This window comes from Astyanax mexicanus, chromosome 6 (genome assembly GCF_023375975.1).
Source record: "Astyanax mexicanus isolate ESR-SI-001 chromosome 6, AstMex3_surface, whole genome shotgun sequence".
Classification (NCBI taxonomy): Eukaryota; Metazoa; Chordata; class Actinopteri; order Characiformes; family Acestrorhamphidae; genus Astyanax; species Astyanax mexicanus.
The window spans coordinates 11885451-11900489 of NC_064413.1; the positions used below are offsets into that span (position 1 = coordinate 11885451).

The 15039-nt window shown below is 43.5% G+C and overlaps 1 long non-coding RNA gene across 1 annotated transcript; it reads left to right on the top strand.

The window, feature by feature from the left end:
- Positions 1–196: 196 nt before the first annotated feature.
- Positions 197–1528, top strand: LOC111196009 (uncharacterized). Its single transcript, XR_007439577.1, has 2 exons — positions 197–543; positions 620–1528. It is a non-coding gene; the product is annotated as an uncharacterized LOC111196009 (long non-coding RNA).
- Positions 1529–15039: the final 13511 nt, after the last annotated feature.

Consider the following 15039-nt stretch of genomic DNA (forward strand, 5'->3'; position numbering starts at 1 on the left):
GGGGGTAGATGTGGCAGGATGGGTGTTTTTGTCTGGTAATCTTGTAAGCATTTGGGCTAAATAAAGCTCTGTGTTAAAATATTAGTGATTTGCTTACTTTTTCTACTTTAACTGACGTGAGTTGTTTACAAACATCCAGCAAATCTTTCCCTTTTTGTCAGCCGGCTGTGGGTGGTGTAATTCCTGCGGGCCTAATTCTAATATATGGGTTGATTGCCTTTAGTTCATTGGCTGAATAATCTGACCTGGGACTATATGTAGGCCAGGTGGCTGTTACCTGGGACACACCCTCTGTGGTTCCCACCCCCCTTCCTCGGCATGCTGCTGGGCGAGGTCTGCAGTTTGGCGTTTGGTGTGGCTGGGTGAATGCTCTCCTTTTGTCTTGGGAATTTTCACAAGCGTGCGGTAGGCTCAGTTTGTTTTTCGCTGTTTTCTCTGATTAATCCTGGTGCTGAGTGTTTCTCCTGCTCCATTTCAGTGCTGAGGCATTTGTGAGGAGATTGCTCCGGTGGTTTATGCCACGTGCAAAGGTTTCCGTCTGTGGTAGGTTATAATTTCCTTTCACTGACTTTGATGCTATAATAAACCCTCAGTGGGTTAATCTGGTTTATATCTTTAGTGTGAAGCTACGAGAAGTGTTGTGACTTTCCCGCTGTCTGCCGTGGAGAGGTGAAGCCTTGGTGGGTATGGGTGAGCGCCTATGTATATTTTAAATTTAGTTATTTTCTAGTTCTGATGTTACGGGGTGGTCCTAATGTTTTGCAGGAAGCTGGGGTGGTGGAGTACGGGGAGTGTCCAATACAGCTCTACCCGTGTGTGTGTGAGATCACCTGTGTCCCCCTCTTCGCGGAGGCTCCTCCCCCTGCATTAGTGCTATTTTTTTTTTTGTATTTTCTTTTAGGCTTTATGGTTCTTTTCTATTTTTTTTCCTCTGCTTATTATTGTTATATTTTGTGTTAATTGTTTTGTATGTCCAGACTCAGTCCTGGTGTGTGTGCTGCCTCCGGTGAGCTGTAGCGGACTGGTTTGCTTTTTTTTTCTGAACGTGCGCTGCATGTGACTCAGCGCGCTGTGTGTGTGTGTCTGTGTGTGTGTTACTATACTTCCTGGGTCCTGAGTTGCGCGCTGCTGCGGGAGGGAAAGCCTGTATGGTCAGTAAGCGTGATTTATTTATTTTTATGTTGCCGGGCTGTGTATGGTTTAGTTGTGTTGGTATAATTGTTTATTTGAGTTAATTTGTTTGTTTTCTTTTGTGTCTGAACAGGAGCTGGGAGTGGTGACAGGCTGCTGAGGTGTTGAAGTCTAACTGGGTGTGCTTAGTGGTGTTTGTGTGCTGTGTAGTGGGGACTCCTCTCACCTGCAGTTAGCACTGGTCACAGTGTGCTCCAGCCCTGTTCAGGTTTTGTTTTTGATTTTTGGTGTTTGTGTTTCTTTCGTTGTGTCTCTTTTTGTATTTATTTATTGATTTATTGGTTTTGTTTTTTTTGTAATATTTGATATTTATTAAAAGTTATATTTTTAAGTATAACCCTGTCTCAGACCATGTGACTTGAACCTGTGTGACCTTAATTCAATTGGTAGATTAAAACTTGGGTTTTGGGGTCATTCTTTTAATTCCTGGGTTGTCCAGGTGGCGTAGTTGGCTACCAATTTAGTTATTTATTGGGTTCATCCATTTAAGAGCATAAATAACTACCCCCATACCGCACTGTACTTGCCACACATACATTCAGGAATTATCCAGAAAAATGAATCATAGAATTCCATCCATCCATTTTCAATACCCGCTTTATCCATCAGGGTCGCGGGGGGCTGGAGCCTATCCCAGCCGGCATTGGGCGGAAGGCAGGATACACCCTGGACAGGCCGCCAATCCATTGCAAGGCAGACAGACACAGACAGACACACAAGCACATTCACTCACACACTCACACCTAGGGGGCAACTTTATCCAATTAAATCATGGAATTATAAAACATTATCAAAGATTAATTCTCAATGTCCTGAGATTTCATAAACTATCAGATCTGAAATAAAAATCTTCTTCAAAGGCTTCCGGAAATATTGGTTGTAGTGATAAAAATGACTTTATACTGTAGTTCAATTTTACATTAAGAAAAGTGTCTGTGATTCTCCTGGTGCTCCTGCTATTTGCCGTGGGCTTGCTTATTATCTTTGTAGCACATTTGTATGTGCCCATCTCCTTCCTGCTGAGATGATAACCAGCCTCTAATATCTCCACCTGGATGACTTCCTAAATTAGTATGCACCATTATTATCCTCATGGGCGCCTACCTTGTAAACTTCTTATCCTTATATATACTGCATCTATAGCTAGTTTCATAAACTTGCAAATCAGAGAGAGTTGGGATAGTGTGGAAATAAATAAAAAATGATGCAGGAATTTTTACGTTTAGTTTGACTTGCCCACAGTTGCAGACAGTGTGAATGCAAGATATTTCATTTATTATCCTACATCCATTTATGAATTTCAATTCTGCAACATTGACCAAATGTAGCTAATGATTTGTAGCACAGCCACCAATTTTCTGTCACATTCCTTCACCTCTCACTCACTGCACTTCATATATTAGCATTCACAGGCCCACCCTGAATCGAGATAAATATACATATCAATGTGTATACTCCTGACACAATGTTAAAAGCAAAATCTGTTTTACTGTGACATATTTTAACAGATCATTAAAATAGGGCTCCATGAGTTAAAGTGAAGGGCAGGGAATTGCATGTTTAGTATCTACAAAGCCTTTAAACCTTCAATTTATTTATACATTTATCTGGGATTGAGTCCCAATGTACCATTTTTTTCACTTCTAGGATTTCTTGCCCAAAAAACTCTTTTTTTTAATTGAATATTTACTACATTCCATTTTCTACTTCCAATGCTAGCTGTAATGAAGTGCAAGATTTTAAATTGTTTATTGGACAATATGATTTGTTTGCATCTTCCTCTCTGCTCGTGTACAAGAAGTCAAGAAGAAGAGCAAAGAAAAGAAGGAGATTGAGAGAGTGAACAAGCGAACAAGGCAGAGTGTGGGTGGATGGAGAGCTTTTGAAAAGGATTGCACTCAGAGCAGCTGGTTAGGTAGCCAAGCGATGCCAATAGGAAAACCCTGCCGACTGTATATTTCCCCCTCGCGCACGAGGAGTCGTCCCACCCACAGACAAGTGCCAAAAGCACCATCTGTTAGGATAAAAATGGACATGAAAATAAAGACTTAAGGTTCTGTGCACACACAAATAATGCAATAATTGCACAGGGCAAGAACTGTACAGTAGGAGAGATACAAGCTACTATCTGTATGCATGCCATATGTGCACAGGACACAAAGATTCTACTGGAAGCTTTACAGAAGATCATTTTTTTCTTTGTAAAATAATATACAATGAACTTGCTTCAACGCAAATTTGAATGTGGAAATTACCAATTTGTTGGGTCTTCTAACATTTCAATATAATGTTGCCTACAATAACACATAATTCAGTTAAAAGAGCAACATATTGTAGATATCATTATTTAATAGAGAGCACATGCAGTTTCTTTAGATATTTTGGATATGAAAAAAAACTAATCAAAATCTGTCCTTTTGCATTCAAATCCTAAACTGTGCCAAGTTATATGATGCTGGATTGTTTTACATTAGATTAAATTAACTTTATTTGATGGGTTATTTCCAAAATAACCAATTAAACAAGCATTTTTGAGTCCTGGTCCAGGAATAATATATATAAAAATATGATTGTAAACACATCTGAAACCACTCAGCTGCCACACAACCGACCTTTAACGTAGAAATGTGGTTGAACTATGAGGTACTGTCTGTTGTTGTTTCAAGGTTGAAACAACACTGAAACAACATTTAATGTTAAATGGTTGTGCAAACGTTAAAATTTTAAAGTTGAATCAACATAATGTCCTTAACCTTCTGCCTATTGAATTAGCATTTTACATGTCATCAGCATACAGTTTCGAAAAATGGTTGGATGGAGGAATGAAAAAGTGGTTATATTCAATTTGCAGTAGCTGCTGGTGGTATTCTTCACCATACCTGAGGGGAATGTTCAAGTTCTATTTGTTTTACTGTTGAGTTTTTAAGACATTCTTTATACTCAGATTTACTGCAGTGATGTTAACCATAGGATTTTCTTGATTTATTGAGCTATAATTTATTAAAGGTTGAACATACAACATTGAAACAACATTACCATATCAACGTTTATTCAATTTTCAAAATCAACACCAAATCCAATATTGAATCAACTACAACATCAATGGTGAAATGTCAGCTGGGCAGCTGCAAATGTGTTTTTGATCTGATTTGTAAAAATTATGTGGTTTCTGGCTGTCCACACTATCACAAATAAACCTAGATACAGCCAAAAAAACGACAGACAGTAGGCATATCAGATCTGTTGAGATAACTGTCCACACTGTTATTTGCAGGTGATCAGATCAGATTTGTGTGTCCAGACATCACAAATGTATCTGAATTATGAGTGGAGCAAAATATTTAGGCAGCCAGAGTGTCCAAACTGAGATGAATCTGTTACAAATCTGATTGTAGCACACATTCCAAACCAGCTAAACATGTGGTTCAAATTTCAAATGCTTTCTGGCTTTTCAGACTGTCAAAAATAAATCTGGATACACAATCCAGATTGCTTTTACACAACCTTATAATTCTGAAAGGGTTATATAGCTTGTCAATAAACTGGTTAGTTAAATTAGGTGTGTTGGGAGAATGGAAAGCAAGATATGTTCAGAACAAAGGATTAATTAACCTGTATTTTGGAAAAAATTAAAGGGTATGGAAAATAAAGCAATATCTATTTTGACATTTCCTTTCATAGGATAAACCTGTTATTCCATGACCTGAACCAAGGGAAAGCCAAGGCCAAGCAGCAGAAACCTGTCCAGCAGCTGCCGAGCCCACGAGACATGTACTACTTACAGTTTATACAAAAAACTGTTATTTAATGATTAAGTCATTCCTACTGTGAAAATATTCAAATATCCAGTGCAAGTGGACTGCCTCCAGGACCAGAGTTGGATTTGAAACATGGTGTAATTCTATTGTGCACCACCAGATGGAGGCAGAACACTTTACTAACAGTTTATTGAGTTCACTAAAGCCTGATTCCAGGAACTACAGTATCTCTTCTTTTGTCCAAACGTAATACACAGCTGCCCAATCCACACATACAACATGCAGAATGCCTTACACCTCTGGATAAAGTGAATACTACATCTGAAACTATGTAAATTCTTGGTAGAATCTAAACTCTACACACCAACATTCTGAACAGCTTTTACGACACTATAGTTACACACTAATGTAATAAACTGAAAACACTACTAGCTTGTGTTTTTTGAGTGTTCAGTGTGCTGATCTGCCATATTACTCATACATACATATATGTTCACTAATATAAAAGCTATTTTAAGTTTTATAATCTGGTATATGACCCTCCAGCGCATCCAGAAGGTCGTTGGCACCTGTCTCCCCCCCTTCAGGACTTATACAGCACCCCCTTCCCCCCTCCATCCCCCCCATCCCAATCCTGCCCCCAGTGCACACTCACTCAGCATCCTGACCCCCCACCCCCCCACCAACACAGTACTGAAACTTAGTACTGGAATCTACACAGTACAGAAACTTATCAAAAACTGACATGCATACATCCTATACCTGCACTACTGCTTATAATATGTCAATATAAAATGCATCATACCCACTTTGAATCCCCCTACAGCTGTGACATTTAAAGAACTGTATGCACATGTTCACTTTACCAGCCTTAAGCTTTTATACCATTATATTGCACTAATATAGGTTCTGTTTACAATGGTTCTGTCATTCCCTCTTTAACCCCCATCACTATTGTATTGTGTCTCACTATTGCACTATTGTCTTGTGCCCTTTATCTGTGAGTGTATGTGTGTATTTATGTATATATATCTATATATGTGTATGTATGTACAAATACATATAAAATTAATTCATTTATACACTTATTAATATGCCATACCATATGTCTGTCTTTGTTAAAGAGCATAATTGTATTTTAGCACATATTTGTAATGTGTGACAGCACCCTCAATCATTACTACATCTCTGCTGTTTGTAACAAACGAAACCGTGTGAAAATCATGTATAAATTGGTAGAGTTGTGATTATTATAGGTGTATTAAACACCTTCCTCTGTGTAAATTAATGCACTGGGGGCGCAGGGTTGCCTCCTCCAATATGGCGGCCATGCTGACACGTCAGCTCCAATAGATGGCATCAAAAAAAATTAAGGTTGCACTCTAGAGCCCTGGCTTATTTATATCACTGCATAATAATGTTAATCAGAATCTTCTTAATGATGTTGTCATGGTAGGGGTGTGGGAGGAGCCAAGTGCAGAGATATAACAAAAAGGGTTTTACTATAATTGTGTGTGCATAAAAGAAAAAGGGGGAAATAAACCAGAGAATGCCCTTTCGGCGCAACAAAGCTAACTAAATAATGCCTCTGTTTAAAATAAAGACAGAAATAGAAACAGAAATCAAGAAAATAAAATGATTTTCTTTTCTCCTCAGCCTTGCAGGCTTTCCCTTATCTTTTCTTTCTTGCCTGGCAAGCTTTTTTTTCTGTTCTCTTATTTTGTTTTCTTTTCTTCCTTTTCTTTTTCCCTTTTCAGCCTTGCAAGCTTTATTTTATTTCTTTTCAGCCTTGCAGGCTTTCTTCTTTTATATATTTATTTATTTTTTCTTTTCAGCTTTGCAAGCTTTCTTTTATTTCTTTTCTTTTCAGCCTTGCATGCTTTCTTTTATTTTTTCTTTCTTTCTTTTCAGCCTCGCAGGCTTTCTTCTTTTATATATTTTTTTTCTTTTCAGCTTTGCAAGCTTTCTTTCTTTTTTTTCTCAGCTTTGCAAGCTCTCTTTTATTTCTTTTCTTTTCAACCTTGCAGGCTCTCTTTTATTTCTTTTCTTTTCAACCTTGCAGGCTTTCTTTTATTTTTTCTTTTCAGCCTTGCAGGCTTTCTTTTATTTTTTATTTTTAGCCTTGCAGGCTTTCTTTTATTTTTTTTCTTTTCAGCCTTGCAGGCTTTCTTTTATTTTTTTTATTTCTTTTCAGCTGTTTTGCTCCGTGGAGCTACCGTTTACCGGTCACAGGGCATGAGGTCACATGCGACATCAGTCTCCTGGAAGCTCGCCTTTTTAAAGACGGTACCACAGCTGAGGCTGATGACGCGTTATTGGCTTCAGGTGGCCTTAATGATCCCTGTTCTAATGAACTCTCAGCCGGTTCCCTTCTTACATTACATTACATTACATTACATTACATTACATTTGGCAGATGCTTTTGTCCAAAGCGACTTACAATATTGAAGTGCAAATAATAGAAGAGGTTAAGTACAAAAATAATAGAAGTTAAAAATAAAGCATCTATAGATAGGGCCTTAAGGAGGTCAGAGGGAAATAATGGGATAGAGGAGTAGAGAAGAGGAAGAAGGAGATGAGGTTAGAAGTAGTTAGTGTGTAAGAGGTGTTAGGAGAGTAAGTGCTCTTTGAAGAGCTCTGTCTTCAGGAGTTTCTTAAAGATAGCGAGAGATTCTCCTGATCTGGTAGTGGAAGGTAGTTTGTTCCACCATTGGGGAACTCTGTATGAGAACAGTCTGGATTGCTTTGTGTGAGTGTTTGGCAAAGCGAGGCGACGTTCATTGGAGGAGCGCAGCGGCCGGGAGGTAGCGTAAGCCTTCAGGAGCGAGTGCAGGTAGGAAGGAGCCTGTACTGTCATCACCTTGTAGGCGACTGTAAGCACTTTGAATTTGATTCGAGCAGCAACCGGTAGCCAGTGGAACTCAATGAGCAGCGGTGTGACATGTGCTGCTGCATTCTGAATCATCTGTAGTGGTTTTACTACACAGGCCGGGAGGCCAGTTAGTACGGCATTGCAGTAGTCGAGGCGTGAGATTACCACAGCTTGTACCAGGAGTTGGGTGGCCTGTTGCGTCAGAAACGGTCAAATTTTTCCGATGTTGTAAAGCGCAAAGCGGCAGGATCGAGCAACTGAGGCCACATGGTGCGTGAAGAGAAGCTGGTCATCAACCATGACACCCAGGTTCCTAGCAACCTTTGTTGGTGAGAGAGAGAGAGAGTCGATGGTTATGGCAAAGTTGTGTTGAATAGAAGGTTTTGCTGGTATGACCAGTAGTTTTTGAGAGGTTTAGTTGGAGGTGATGTTCCTTCATCCATGCGGATATGTCTGAGAGACACTGTGATATTCGTGCAGAGATTGAGTGATCATCTGGTGAGAACGACAGGCATAGCTGAGTGTCGTCAGCAAAGCAGTGGTAGGAAAAACCATGTGAGCGGATAACCCGACCTAGAGAGGTGGTGTATATTGAGAAGAGAAGAGGTCCCAGTACCGAACCCTGGGGAACCCCAGTGGGTAACGAGTGGGCTGGGGACAGCCGTCCTTGCCATGACACCCAGAACGAGTGCCCAGTGAGGTACGATCTGAACCATGACAGCGCATTGTCTGAGATCCCCATGTTCGAGAGTATAGTTAGGAGGAAGTCATGGTTGACTGTGTGGAAAGCAGCTGAGAGGTCCAGCAGAATGAGCACTGAGGACTGTCCTGCAGCTCTAGCAGTTTTTAACGCTTCTGTCACAGACAACAGAGCCGTCTCAGTAGAGTGCCCTTTCTTGAAACCAGATTGGTTCTGGTCCAGGAGGTCATTTTGGGTGAGGAAGCCAGAGACTTGATTGAGAGCTGCTCTTTCTAATGTTTTAGAAAGAAAAGGCAGTAGTGAGACCGGTCTGTAGTTATCAACCTGGGCGGGGTTGAGAGAAGGCTTTTTAAGCAGTGGTGTGACCTGTGCTTGTTTAAAAGCAGTCGGGAACACACCAGATGTTAAAGAGGCATTGATCGTGTGAGTAATAGCCGGAATGATTGCAGGTGCAATGGTTTGCAGAAGGTCTGAAGGAATCGGGTCAAGTGGACACGTAGTAGGACGGCTACGCGTTAGGAGAGCCAGTGTCTCGTTCTCAGTGAGAGGAGCGAACGAGGAGAAAGCGACGCCTTCGGTAGAGGGATACCGGGCAGCAGAGCATGATGTAGGACTGCTACATGTCGCATCAGTAAACTGTCTGCTGATAGCTGCCACTTTCCAGTAAAGAATGAGGCAAGAGCTTCAGCCGTAAGGCAGGTAGCCTGAGGAGGAGGTGGAGGGTTGAGTAGTGTTTTGAATGTAGCAAATGGCCTCTGGTGGCCACTGCGGGAACTGGCTGAGCCCTAACAGGACCCCCCCTTAGGAGCGGCTCCCAACGACCCTGGTTTAGGGGCACGAGACCGGCGGAACTCCCGGAAAAGCTCCGGGTCCAGAATGCGCCGGGCCGGAACCCAGGAGCGTTCCTCCGGGCCGTACCCCTCCCAGTCCACCAGGTACTGGGTCTTGCCCTGTACCTGGCGACTGTCCAGAAGCCACCGCACCGTGTAAGTGGGGGCTCCGTCAACAAGATCTGTTTCCTGGCATCGCCGAACAAATTGCTCAGCAGTAGGCACCCCAACCTCCTGTTCCTGTTCCGGGAACATGGGAGCAGCGAACCCAAACTGGCATTCAAATGGGGACATCCATAAGGATGAATGCCAAAAGGTGTTGTGGGCGTATTCCACCCAGGGCAGATGGACAGCCCAGGAGGAAGGGTTACTAGATGTCAAGCACCTCAGAGTCTGGCCAAGATCCTGGTTGAGTCTCTCAAACTGAACGTTGGACTCTGGGTGGAAGCCAGAGGTCAAGCTCACAAAGGCTCCCATGAGCTGGCAGAAGGCTTTCCAATGGCGGCTAGCAAACTGGGGTCCTCTATCTGATACCAAATCGGTAGGCATGCCATGGATTAGGGCCACATGCTGTAACAACAAATGAGCAGTTTCTGAGGCAGAGGGGAGTTTGGGCAGAGGCACAAACTTGCATGCCTTAGAGAACCGGTCAGCTAGGACCAGGACAACTGTGTTCCCCCGAGAAGGAGGCAGACCCATGACAAAGTCCAGGGCGATGTGGGACCATGGACGGGCAGGAATAGGTAATGGCTGGAGAAGTCCCTGGGGCCTAGACCTGGGTGCCTTATTGCGGGCACAGGTTTCGCATGTCTGGATGAAGGCGCGCAGGTCCTTCTCCATGCTTGGCCACCAAAACCGCCGGCGAAGGAAGTCCATGGTCCTAACCACCTCGGGATGACCTGAGAATGGGGAACAGTGTCCCCAGCTCATTACTTCCTTGCGGACCGCCAATGGAACGTAGACTCTCCCTGGGGGGAGACCTTCAGGTGTTGGTTCCTGCCTTTGTGCCTCCCGGATGGTGCTCTCCAGAGTCCACTGGAGAGGTGCCACAATCCGGGAGTCTGGCAGGATGGGTGCAATCCTGGGTTCTGACTCTGGAGGGGTCCAGATGCGTGACAGTGCATTAGGCTTGGCGTTCCGGCTGCCTGGCCTATATGACAGTATAAAGTTAAAGCGGCTAAAGAATAATGTCCAGACCACAAAAGGGTGCGTGGCACCCTCCAGCCAGTGCCGCCAATCCTCCAGAGCCAATTTCACAGCCAAGAGTTCTTTATCCCCTACGTCATAGTTTCTCTCTGCTGGTGTTAATCGGTGAGAGAAGTATGCGCAAGGGAGGAGCTTCTTGGCTGGACCCAGACGTTGGGATAGGACTGCACCCACACCAACTTCCGATGCGTCCACCTCGACGATAAAGGGTTCCTCGGGGTCAGGGAGCTGGAGGATAGGAGGGGATGTCAGCAGCATCTTCCCCTCTTTGAACGCCCTCTGGGCTTCGGTGGTCCAGCGAAAGGGTCCTGGGGTCTTCCGGGTTAGCTCCGTGATAGGTGCAACTACAGATCTGTAGTTGCGCACGAAGCGCCGGAAGAAGTTGGCAAACCCCAAGAACCGCTGGACCAACCGCAGGGAGGCGTAGTGATCTAGGGCCTCACACAGCACCTCGTTAATGAACCGCTGGAAGACGGCTGGGGCGTTAACAAGCCCAAAGGGCATAACTAGTGCCCACTAGGTGTGATAAATGCCGTCTCCCATTCGTCCCCTTGCCGGATGCGGATCAGATTATAGGCACTACGCAGGTCCAACTTGGTAAATATTGTGGCCTGCTGTAGTACCTCAAACGCTGATGACATCAAAGGCAGGGGGTAGCGGTCCTTAATGGTAATGCTGTTGAGACCCCTATAATCTATACAGGGACGCAAGCAACCGTCCTTCTTGACGAAGAAGAAACTTGCGACCCCTGGGGAGGTGGAGGGTTTAATAAACCCTAGTTCCAAAGCCTCTCGAATATAATCATCCATTGCTCTTCTTTCCGGGGGGACAGGGCAAACAGCCATCCCCTAGGTGGAGTAGTGCCCAGAAGAAGCTCAATGGAACAGTCATACTCCCGGTGGGGGGGAAGAACCTGAGCCCTCTCCTTACTGAACACCTCCTTAAGGTCCCAATATTCCTCCGGCACCCCAGTCAGATCAGGGCTATCAGAAGATGTGGGATTAGGAGGTGTTTGAGCTGGGGCCAGGTTCTCTAAAGAGTGACCCCTGCATTGCGGCCCCCAGGCATACACAGACTGCGTAGCCCAATCCAAACGAGGGTTGTGTTTCTGCAACCAGGGGAACCCCAAAACTACTTGTAAATGTGGAACCCTGGTTACATAAAACGTGAGCTCCTCTTGATGGGAGCCTACACGCATCTGTAGTGGGGCAGTCTGGTGGGTGATGGGTCCAGAGCCTAGGGGTCGTCCGTCGATGGCAGTGACGGGCAGGGGTCTATCTAACTCCTCCACTGGGATTCCCAGCTGATTGATTAGGCCTTGGTCTATAAAGCACCCAGCAGCCCCGGAATCCACAAAGGCCAACAAGGTTGCTTTTAAATTGAAGCCCCAAGACAACCGAGCCTTAAGCTGGAGTCCTGAGACCACTGGGGGCTTATGTGGGTCCCTACATGCCACCCCTGAGCATGCGGGACCTAGTCTTTTCCCTGATATTGCTGCTTGGGAGCCCAGGTCTTGCTTACTGGGGCATTAGTACCCCCCAGTTGCATCGGCTCCTCTTTAGGGTGGTTTGACACTGCGCCGGGGTTAGGACTAGGGCGGAGATGCCAAGATGGCCGTGGGGCATTATTGCGGCTTTCTCCCTGACGCTCTCGGTCTCGTTGGCGCATACGGTTGTCTAACCGTATGCAGGTGTCATAGAGATCTTCCAGCTTCAGGGGGAGCTCTCTTTAGTGGCCAATTCATCTTTGATCCGCCCATTAAGTCATTAAGGATTCCCCTCCTCCAGGGTGCTGATGGAATGTACGGCGCAAGGCCGCCGAAAATTACCCACTGGAGGCACACTCAGGGGAGCCCTGCTCCCAAAGAGCCGTGGCCCAGGCTAGGGCCTTCCCAGACAGCAGAGAAACCATGTAGGCAACCCTAGAGCGCTCTGTAGGAAAGCAAGAAGGCTGCTGCTTGAATACTAATGAGCATTGGAGGAGAAATCCTCTGCAGCCCTCTGCACTACCATTATAGCGCTCTGGGGTAGCCACATGAGCATCCCCATGGCCTACCATGAGGCTGGGGTTATTTATCTGCTTGGGGGGAGCGGGTGGGTTGACTCTCCCCAGGTCACCTTGGTCGGGCCGTATGGCTAATACTAGCTGAGAAACCTGCTCCGTTAAGTGCCGGAGCAGGTCTTCATGGCGACCCAGGGAGGCCCCCTGATGCTGCACAGCTGCTCTAAGGTGTTCTATCTCTGCTGGCTCCATGTTTTGGTCGCAGACTTCTGTCATGGTAGGGGTGTGGGAGGAGCCAAATGCAGAGGTTTTACTATAATTGTGTGTGCATAAAAGAAAAAAGGGAAAATAAACCAGAGAATGCCCTTTCGGCGCAACAAAGCTAACTAAATAATGACTCTGTTTGAAATAAAATAAAGACAGAAATAGAAACAGAAATCAAGAAAATAAAATTATTTTCTTTTCTCCTCAGCCTTGCAGGCTTTCCCTTATCTTTTCTTTCTTGCCTGGCAAGCTTTCTTTTATTTTCTGTTCTCTTATTTTGTTTTATTTTCTTCCTTTTCTTTTTCCCTTTTCAGCCTTACAAGCTTTCTTTTATTTCTTTTCAGCCTTGCAGGCTTTCTTTTATTTTTTTCTTTTCAGCCTTGCAGGCTTTCTTTTATTTTTTCTTTTCAGCTTTGCTCCGTGGAGCTACCGTTTACCGGTCACAGGGCATGAAGTCTGCGACATCAGTCTGCTGGAAGCTCGCCTTTTTAAAGACGGTACCACAGCTGAGGCTGATGACGCGTTATTGGCTTCAGGTGGCCTTAATGATCCCTGTTCTAATGAACTCTCAGCATGTTCCCTTCTTACCTCCTTGGTGGGTTTATGGCGGCCTCTGGTGGCTGCTGCGGGAACTGGCTGAGCCCTAACAGATGTAATGTCAGTATAGTTCATTAGTAGGGTCATCTGTGTAATACGCTGTAAAAATATGACCGGAATTTGATGGTGTTGCACCAAATCAAGTTTGCTGGCATTCTGTGCTGCTGTGCTGTGACATCAGATCAGTGCACTGTTGCATTAGCTTAAAGCTAGCATTATTGTTATTACAACTGCTAAACAATCTCGTAATTCAGAGGATCCAGTGATATTCAGGTGAAAAATGTACACAGAATAAAACGTATTTATTCACCACAGAATGTGATAGAGGTGAGTTTTTGAAAAGCCCATTCACACAGAACCCCAAGTATGGGCATACAAGGACTACAGAATGACACATGACTGCAGCGGCCTATGACAAAATAAGCAGTCAGACAGGGCAAGAGGAGGAGTACGTTACTCAGCCTAATTCATAGGCTAATAATTCCAGCTGTGAGTCACATGACATCACATGATTGGATCAAAAGAGCAGATTCTGATTTGAAGTGTTTGAAGGTAATTCTGTGCCTTTTGGTTGCAAAGCTGTTAATAGAAACACTGTGGAAGATCGAGTTTGATGTGCTTGTATGTCCGTAGACCTCAGAGGGTTAATAAGACCTGTAATAATATTCTACCAGTTTTGTCCATATATTTTTTTAATTTAGATGCCTCTATCTCTGCATCTGCATCTCTCAGCTTGTCATCAACTGCACATGTTGATCACCGGGTCTAAAACTGCCCAGAAGCAAAAAATACCAATTCCCACATGAGAATGTTTTGATTCAAGGCTGTAGCTGTGTTCAGCACTATTAGGCAGTGACTCATTTTAGACACGTCATTATGTCTGCAGGTTAAATAATGGTCTTCCTTAGAAAAGTTGCATGGGAATCTTCAAAACAAACACTGCAATGGATAATGGGTAATGCCATTTAAAATAAGAAATATAATTTGTACTATATATATTACGGTGTTACAGAGTAATACACATAATGTAATATATATATATTACAATGAGACTGTTGTTTTTCCAGACAGTGAGCTATTGAAGCACAGAGCAAAGTTGCAGACAAAACTTTGGTAATACAGTAATTAAACATTTCAGACAATAATTCTGCTTAAGTCTAGTCTTACTAAATTAAGAAACCATGAGAATAAAAATTATCTTTTGTGTTAAATTATTGGTTTATTTATCTATTTAACATTTAACTACAGACATTGTCACAAAGCAGCTTTACAGAAATCCAAGTTTAAAACAAGTCAGCATATCACAGGTGATAGTAACAGGGAATAACTCACTCAAAGTGAAAGAAAGAAACCTTGAGAGGAACCAAGAGTGAAAAGAGGAACCCATCCTCCCTGGTTAGTACCCGGTACAACAACAAGTAAAACAACAAATCTCTGAGCTTAAATACTTTAGGAGAGATCAGCTGATTTAAAACTAATGTAAAACCTTAACTAATTTTTTTAAATTTTTTTTTTAACTAAATTGATCTTAGATATGTTTTAGATAAGTTCACATTACAAATTTGATTAATCAATTTAGATTTATTGCTCAGACCAGATTTAGACAGTTTATATTCATAA